The 8,171-nt window shown below is 38.4% G+C and overlaps 1 pseudogene across 1 annotated transcript; it reads left to right on the top strand.

Moving 5' to 3' along the window:
* Positions 1 to 3,698: 3,698 nt before the first annotated feature.
* Positions 3,699 to 4,591, top strand: LOC308348446 (heterogeneous nuclear ribonucleoprotein C-like; annotated as a pseudogene). The gene is made up of 2 exons: positions 3,699 to 3,988; positions 4,076 to 4,591. The product of its transcript is annotated as a heterogeneous nuclear ribonucleoprotein C-like (transcript).
* Positions 4,592 to 8,171: the final 3,580 nt, after the last annotated feature.

The raw sequence follows: 8,171 nt of genomic DNA, 5'->3' as shown, positions 1-8,171 counted from the left end.
ATGGGCCACTGGGAGTTAAACAAACAAGAGATATCATCGAGTTCATATTAAACTGAACCCCAAGCCACTTGAGCCAGACTCAACAGAGACTTCCATTTCCCCAAACCCTCAGATTTCTACCCTTTCCAGTTTATCCAGTGTTTCCCCAGAGGATAATTTGCTGCCTCCCTTGACAGGTAGTTCTCTCTGTTTGGTTTTCTTTCTTTCTTCTTTGTTTTATTTGCCTCTTATTTGTTTGTTATGAGAACTAAACAAGATAATAAGTATTTTAAACATTAGCACAATTCCTGGTACATATTAAATGCTTGATTATATGCATTATTCTTCAAACAACCACTAATTTTTACCTTTTCTTTATCTCATTTCAGTCCATTTTACTCTGGCCATTCTTCCAGTGTCTTGTAGGACAGAAACAAAATTTCAGAGCTGAAAGCCTCTACTGATAATATGATTTACAGATATAAAAACCGAGTCTCAAGGGAAAACATAATGAGCCCAAAATCTCAGAGCTGGTGCTTCTATGAGAACTTTCTCTCCCATTTTCTATAACTTGAATCTTTAGTTTACGTTTTGTATATGGGGATAAAGACACCAGGTTCTCTGAATTCTGTCTTGGAAGTGTTTTTCCTATCCATCATGCTGTCATGCCCTCCAACCCCATCCTGCCGCCATAGCAACGTCATGCTTGGATCATTGCAATATCTTCCTAGGTCATTTCTTGGCTCTTCTCTCTCTTTGGATCTTACTCACCATGGAAGGTCACACTTTTGGAGCCATGCCACCTCTGCTGTTACTCCAATTGTTCATGAGTTCCCACCCGGACATTCATATAAACACAAATTCCTTTGCCTCTTTCTGAATACTCATCGTCACTGACTGCCTCTCTTCCTACTACACTCTCCTCCAACACATTCCTCAATGCCAGCTGGCCCACTGCTCTCCGTGTATAATAAGCAACAATTGTGCCTATTGATGTGAATGTGCTTAAGTGTTCCCACTGCTGGATTATGTTATATTTATTATAGTATAGTATGGTTTGGTATAGTTTACCACATTATGTATATGTATTATTATTATATTTCTTTCTTTTCTTTCTTATTTCTCTTGTTCATTCATCTTCAATCCAAGGTAATATAGAATTGAGAAATTGAGTGAAAGTTCCAGAAAACCCCAGAAAGTTGTTATGTGTTTCTCTCTATAAGCATATATATGCTTGTGAACAAGCATGCTAGAATTTTTTTCTCTGAATTATTATGCCAAAAGTAATACCCTTTTTTTAAAAAAAAATTATTTATTTATTTGACAGAGAGAGAGATCACAAGTAGGCAAAGAGGCAGGCAGAGAGAGCGGGGAAGCAGGCTCCCTGCTGAGCAGAGAGCCCAATGTGGGGCTCAATCCCAGGACCCTGAGATCAGGATGTGAGCTTAAAGCAGAGGCTTAACCCACCGAGCCACCCAGGCGCCCCCAAAAGTAATATCCTTAACCATTTTGTAAGTAAAAATTCATATGAGGGTAGGTTCAAAACAAAACAAAAATCAAAGGAATTCTTATCTCTGAAGTTTCCCTACTTGCAGGATCCATTCTTTGATATTTTAAAAAATGGATTTATTTAGCTTGATAAATAAGAGTTACTATCTGATATCCTCTCTGTGCTTGCAAATTGATTTTTTAATGAATTGGTGCAAAATCTCTTTGAATCTTTCTGGTAACATTACCCTTTTCACCTTTGTAAATCGGTGTTGACAGTGCTACACAATGCTGCGGACAGCAGGATGTGGAGTAAAAGATACAGCCCTTGGACTGGTGGTCATATCCATACAGAGCCAGAAGCATCAACAGATCACCAGAGATCTCCCCTTTTGGGAACTTTTGGCATATAAGTGCTTCCTAGTATCTTTATGACTATGTTTCTGGTTTTCAGGTATTATGCAAAATATCACAGCGCTGGATATATTCATAGAGGATGCTTTAGATATCAATGTACCTAACACATGGACCGAATTTAAAATGATCTTTAAAATATTGATAATATTGGCGGGTGGGATGGCAGTTAGGTGAGGCATGCCATGAGCGTCCAGTGCCTCTGCTGCCCCATGATCAAGCCATTGGTGTGGGGACGACCTGGTGCAATGCTCTGATTGTAGCTGCATCCACGTGTTATGATGCTGTCTCCTACCAACCTGGTTTCTGGAATCTCCGGTAGTTAAGTGAAATACTTAAGGCTTTCCAGCACAGATGATGCCTACACATTGGCCGTGAGTTTAAGAAGAAACACTCTTTTAAGATCCCATACGAAACCATTGCACTTACTACAGTGCTGTTTTGATGGGTGCCTTTTTCATCATAGACTCCCTCCTGCTGGCTATATCAACAAAGGGCAGGCTGGGCCATTCGGTCCTGATCATTGGCGTCCTGGTGTTCCTGCCAGAATTTTACCACCTGAGCATCTCCTACTATGCATCCAAAGGCTCCTGGGGTTACTCCTACCGATGACATTCCAGATTTTGACAACTAGTGCCCACCCTCAACACTGAGCAGATGAGTCACAGATGGGAATGAAGCCAGCTTTAAGATATCGAGCAGAAACGGTGGCAAAGGACTGAGGAATTCTGCAGTTTTCAGATGTTAAACAAAAGAATGGCCAGATTTTATGGGTCCATCCCCAAGTTATCACCTGAGCTTATAGTCACAAATTAACTAATCAGGACATGCTCTATTTTTCATCTCCTGGCCCTGGCAACAGCTGACAAGTTTTTCTGCATGCACATGTATCTTGCAAGAGTAGCAGTGTTAATGGTATGGGAAAGCCAGAGGTTATTCCATAGTGGAAGGTGTTATTACCTTTCCTATAGTTGAGCATTTCTTTGAAATAGTCCTCATTGTCAGTTTGTTCTGGTGGCAAATGGAAGAATTCAGTATGCCAATTTCATATTGCTGGTAATTTATTTTGAAACCTGGTAATTTATTTGAAATTTATACTTAGAAAACATCTAAGTATCTTATTCCTACACTCATCTCTAGCTTTGTATTCTAGCGGAAAACCTTGGCAAAATCAAGTACCAGTGTGCGTGTATCTGTAACATTTTTTACTTACTTTCTTACTAACAGCAGCTGGGACTTTTTTTTTTTTAAACCTCAGAGTGAGTTTCCAAAAGGTAAACGCTTCCTCTGTTCACTAGTCATTGGTCAGCTTTGATTTGGTCCACCAGTAAACTGGCCAGCATATAATTTGGGTCATTTTTTTCTTTGTAGATAGAGATGCTCGTGTATCATGCCTTTAAGGACTGGACTTTCAGATGTTTCCTAAGGGGGAAAAATGTAGATAAATCGTTATTATTTAGAGATTATAAGCCCATCATTAGCACCTTGTATCATGATGCCATTCTGCTAGAGATCGCAAGAGTTGTCCTGGATCCCTAGAGGACTAGACTGCTTTAGTTTGGTTCTGTCTTCCTAGCTTGCAAAAGGTGACATATTCAAAAGAAAGTAAAATGCCAAACTCTAGGCCATTTTGTGAAGAGACGAAGACTGAGCAGTGCGGCCGTATTGTCGGCCTCGAGCAGCAGTTGACTTGTCTACGTAGAACCTGGGAGCAGGCGATTCAGAATCCAATCTCTTCTCCCTTCCCTGTCCTCTGAGATTTTTTTGGTCTTCAGCTACATCTTTCGGCTTTGTGAGGAACCTTAACATCAAAGAAGATGGCCAGCAATGTTACCAACAAGACAGATCCTGGCGCCATGAACTCCCGTGTATTCATTGGGAATCTCAATGCTCTTGTGGTTAAGAAATCTGATATGGAGGCCATCCTGTGGGTTCATAAGGGTTTGCCTTTGTTCAGTATGTTAATGAGAGAAATGCCCGGGCTGCTGTGGCAGGAGAGGATGGCAAAATGATTGCTGGCCAGGTTTTAGATATTAATCTGGCTTCAGAGCTTAAGGTGAACTGAGGAAAAGCAGGTGTGAAATGATCTGCAGCAGAGAGGCACGGGTCAGTACCAGAACACCCTTCTCTGTCCCCTCTACTCAGCTCCTCTTATGACTTGGACTGTGACTTTCAATGAGGTTATTATGACAAGATGTATAGTTACCCAGCACGTGTTCCTCCTCCTCCTCCAATTGCTTGGGCTGTAGTTCCTTCAAGATGCCAGCGTGTATTAGGAAACACCTCACGAAGGGGCAAAAGTGGCTTCAATTCTAAGAGTGGACAGTGAGGATCTTCTTCCAAGTCTGGAAAATTGAAAAACGATGACCTTCAGACCATTAAGAAGGCATTGACCCAGATAAAACAAAGAGTGGGTTCTCTACTGGAATCCTGGAAAAAAAAAATGGAGAAAGAACAGAGCAAACAAGGAGAGATGAATGGCCAGTCAGAAGAGAGCAGAGCAGCAGCTCCCCGAAGAAAGAGTAGACCGACGTGAAGACGGAGTCTGGGGGCGGGTGCAGATGACTCTGCTGAAGAGGGGGACCTGCTGGATGGTGATGATAATGAAGATCAGGGGGGTGGCCAGCTGGAGTTGATCAAGGACGATGAGAAAGAGGCTGAGGAGGGAGAGGATGACAGAGACAGCGCCAATGGTGAGGATGACTGCTAAGCACATAGTGGGGTTTAGAAATCTTGTCCCATTATTTCTTTACCTTGGTGCTTGTCTAAGATCAAAATATTCACCAGATCCTCTCCCCTAGTGTCTTCTTCAGCACATGCTCACTGTTTTCCCCATCCTTGTCCTTCCCATGTTCATTAATTCATATTGCCCTGCGCCTAGTCCCATTTTTGGTTCCTTTGACATTCCTAGTAATTATATTAAGTCTTATTTGATACCTCTTTATGACTTACCAACAAAAAGGATGTGTGATTTTTATCAGCTGTCTCCAAAATAATCTCTCGTTATGCAGAGAGTACAGTTCTTTCCATTCATACATGAGCTCAGTAGTTGCTTCCCTAACTGCAGAGGCAGTCGCATTAGTCAAGTAGCACCTGAGAGCAGCTTTGAGTTAGAGGTATGTGTGTTATACCCCGCATAAGAGTGCTATGTGGGGCTGTTCAAAACAAGTGTAACAATGTATTTTTGTGAATGAGAGTTGGCATGTTGAATGTGTCCTCTAGAAAAATAATTAGTGTAATAGTCTTAAGATTTGTTTTCTAAAGTTGATACTCTGGGGTGTTTTTTGTGAATAGCCTGATGTTTGGGACCCTTCTTTCTCAAAATAAACAAGTCCTTATTAAACCAGGAACTTGGGGGGAAAAAACAAACCTGGTTTTAAAAAAATGCCTAAATCTAAAAAGTAAAATAATAAAATAAAATATTGTTAATATTAAAGTCATTATTGGGGCACCTGGGTAGCTCAGTTGGTTAAGCATCTGACTCTTGATCTCCGTTCAGGTCTCAATCTCAGGGTCGTGAGTTCAAGCTCCACGTTGGGTTCCACACTGGGCATGAAGCCTACTTAAAAAAAAATTTAAAAATAAAAGTAAATAATAAAAAAAATAGTTACTATTGACTTCTTCCTATGCAAAGACAGAGATAGCTTCACCTCACCTGAAAGCAAAATTTAAAGGTATGATTTGTTAAACTTATAAAATCCTCAAGTGTTATAAAGTATACTCTGGGATAGTGTGCTAACATAGCAGACCATTCAGTTTGAATCTGGACTGAAGTTCACTGCATGCGGTACTCTGTTTCCAAGTTCTTACTTGCCAAGTGACATGACCTTGAATTGTTCCTGGCTCCAATCTCACAAAGAAAAAGGACTAACTGATACCAAATGAACTCTGCGGTGATAAACTATAAAATAGTTTTTTTGAAAATTCAAAGGATGGTTCTTAACATTTTATCTGACACTGGAAGAAGTGTGCCACAATGTAAAAGTAGACCTTTTGGTCCTTAAATTTTGAAATAATATAAATATTTGGAATGATATAAATGTATCATTCCTATCAACTTAGCAAAATGTATTTTTATTTTGGTATATGATGGTACTTTCCAGGATTGTATTTCACACTGGATTGCAGCAATATCACCAGGATTTCATTACGTGTTCATTAATTTTATTTATAACTAATGCTGTTCTGGGCTTATATTTTCAATGTAAGGTAGAATATGTTTGTACATTTTCTGAATTGGAATTACAAATTGCAAATTTCCCGGATAATATTAAAGAATTATTTAATATATAAGATGTAAAGCATTTTGGTAGTTCAAGGTGTATTTTTTTTTCCTGAATTAAATTAAGTAAATTCTATCCATGTTCTATGTTATTCAGAATTAGAGCCCTCAGTAAGAGAATATCACAGAGTCTGATGTCCTGGATTGAAACCAGTCTCAATAATTTTGTAGCTATGTTACTTTACAGGAGTTACATATTTTAAGTCAACCTCAGTTACTTCTTCTGGGTAGTATATGAAATATAAGTATCTGCCAGGTTGGTTAATTGTGTGCTGCACATAATAGGTTCTCAATAAAATTGGCTACTATAATTGTTTTATTTCTATTGTTTTTTTTTCTATTGTATGCAATCTCAACCTTGTTACTTTTCATTTGCCCTTTGTTTCTACTCATTTTCTTATAATTCTGCATTTTTTACTTATTGTTCCTCCTCTTTGTTTAACTCCTTAAATCTAGAATACAAATTACATTCCTAATTTTTTTCTGCCTTCCTTGCAATGTCTTAGTTATGACAGTCAATGATTTGTTGAATTCAAGTTTAGCCACTGAAATTTAGATGTGGATCATGATGCAGTTCAGTTGTTAACCTGTAAAGGATTGGTAGTTTTAGCACATTTTCCTCTTTCAAGAATATTGCACATTTTCCCTGGTCACAAGGGTAGAATTTAAACTGGGCTGGACCTGCTATATGAAATCTGCCTTAGGTATAAATTTATGTCATGAATTTAGGAAATCCAGGTCGAATAGAGATTTCCCAGATTTTCTAATAGAGTTAGCAAAAAATAGTTTTTCTTCCCTCATCTATAAAATATGAAAAATAATACACCTCTTCATAGCATTCTTTGAATAGGAATGGATGTTAAACAACTTAAAAATGTCTTGGCATAAAGTAAATTTTCAGTAAATATGGTTGAATACCAGCTATTATTACTGCTTCTACCATTGGTATCACCTTTAACCAGGATTGCAAAGATGGCAGGTTATGCCTATGTAGCTTCAGAGACCATCTTGCTCATCACATAAGAAATGTCTGAACAAAAACGTAAAGCCAAGGAAAATAAATTCGTATGGATGAAGAAAGAGATAGTGGCCAAAGCTTACTGCCTGAGTCCATAGATCCAACCATGCCTGAATGCCAGGATATTCTATTGGAATTCTGAAATAAATGAGCCAATAAATGTCCTTTAAAAAAATAATGTGAGCTTTGTGTTTTCTCATTGTCACCAGAAGAATATTAAATGATCTTCCCACTAAACCACGTAACCATCAAATGAGCAATTTTCTGGCAAATTTGATTAATTTGAAAGACAAACTTGATATTCAAGACTGGATCTCTCTCTCTCTCTCTCTTTCACACACATACACACACACACACAAGCACATATGCAAGATATCTTCTGCCTACATTATCCAGATAATCTCTTCAGTTAAATACTTGACTCTATCTGCATAGCCATAGTGAATTAAGAATGGAAATGATGCTGAAATAGATGAAAATTTAGGATCATTACCATTGTTCCATGTAATTAGGAGACCCAGAATGACCAATCAAGATCTGCACTTAACTATCATTGTGACTTGATATTCTGGATGTTCACATTCAGTGTAAACAAAGAAAACAAGCTCCTTTAAAAAAAAAAATAAAACATATGGTGCTTATAGAGATAAAGAATTACAAATCTTCAGGTGCCTGGCTGGTTCAGTCTGTAGAGCGTGTGACTTGATCTCAGGGTCATGGACTTGTGAGTTCAAGCCCCACAGTGGGCATGGAGTATACTTAAAAAAAAAAAAAAAAAATTACAAGTTTTAATATCCCTAGTCCTAGTCTAAGCTTGAGGAAGTAAGTGGTCTGGGGCACAAAGTGGTGATTTGTGTCTTGTGCATATCGCATAACTTGGGTCATTAAACAACTAAAAATAAACCTTCATTTTTCCATTGGTTACTTGGAAATTTCATAATTAATTAAACTCAGGTAAGATATGTTCAGAAGTTTCCTAAATCAACAATT

Source organism: Martes martes (genome assembly GCF_963455335.1).
Source record: "Martes martes genome assembly, chromosome: 1".
Classification (NCBI taxonomy): domain Eukaryota; kingdom Metazoa; phylum Chordata; class Mammalia; order Carnivora; family Mustelidae; genus Martes; species Martes martes.
This window is presented reverse-complemented; position numbering and strand designations above follow the sequence as displayed.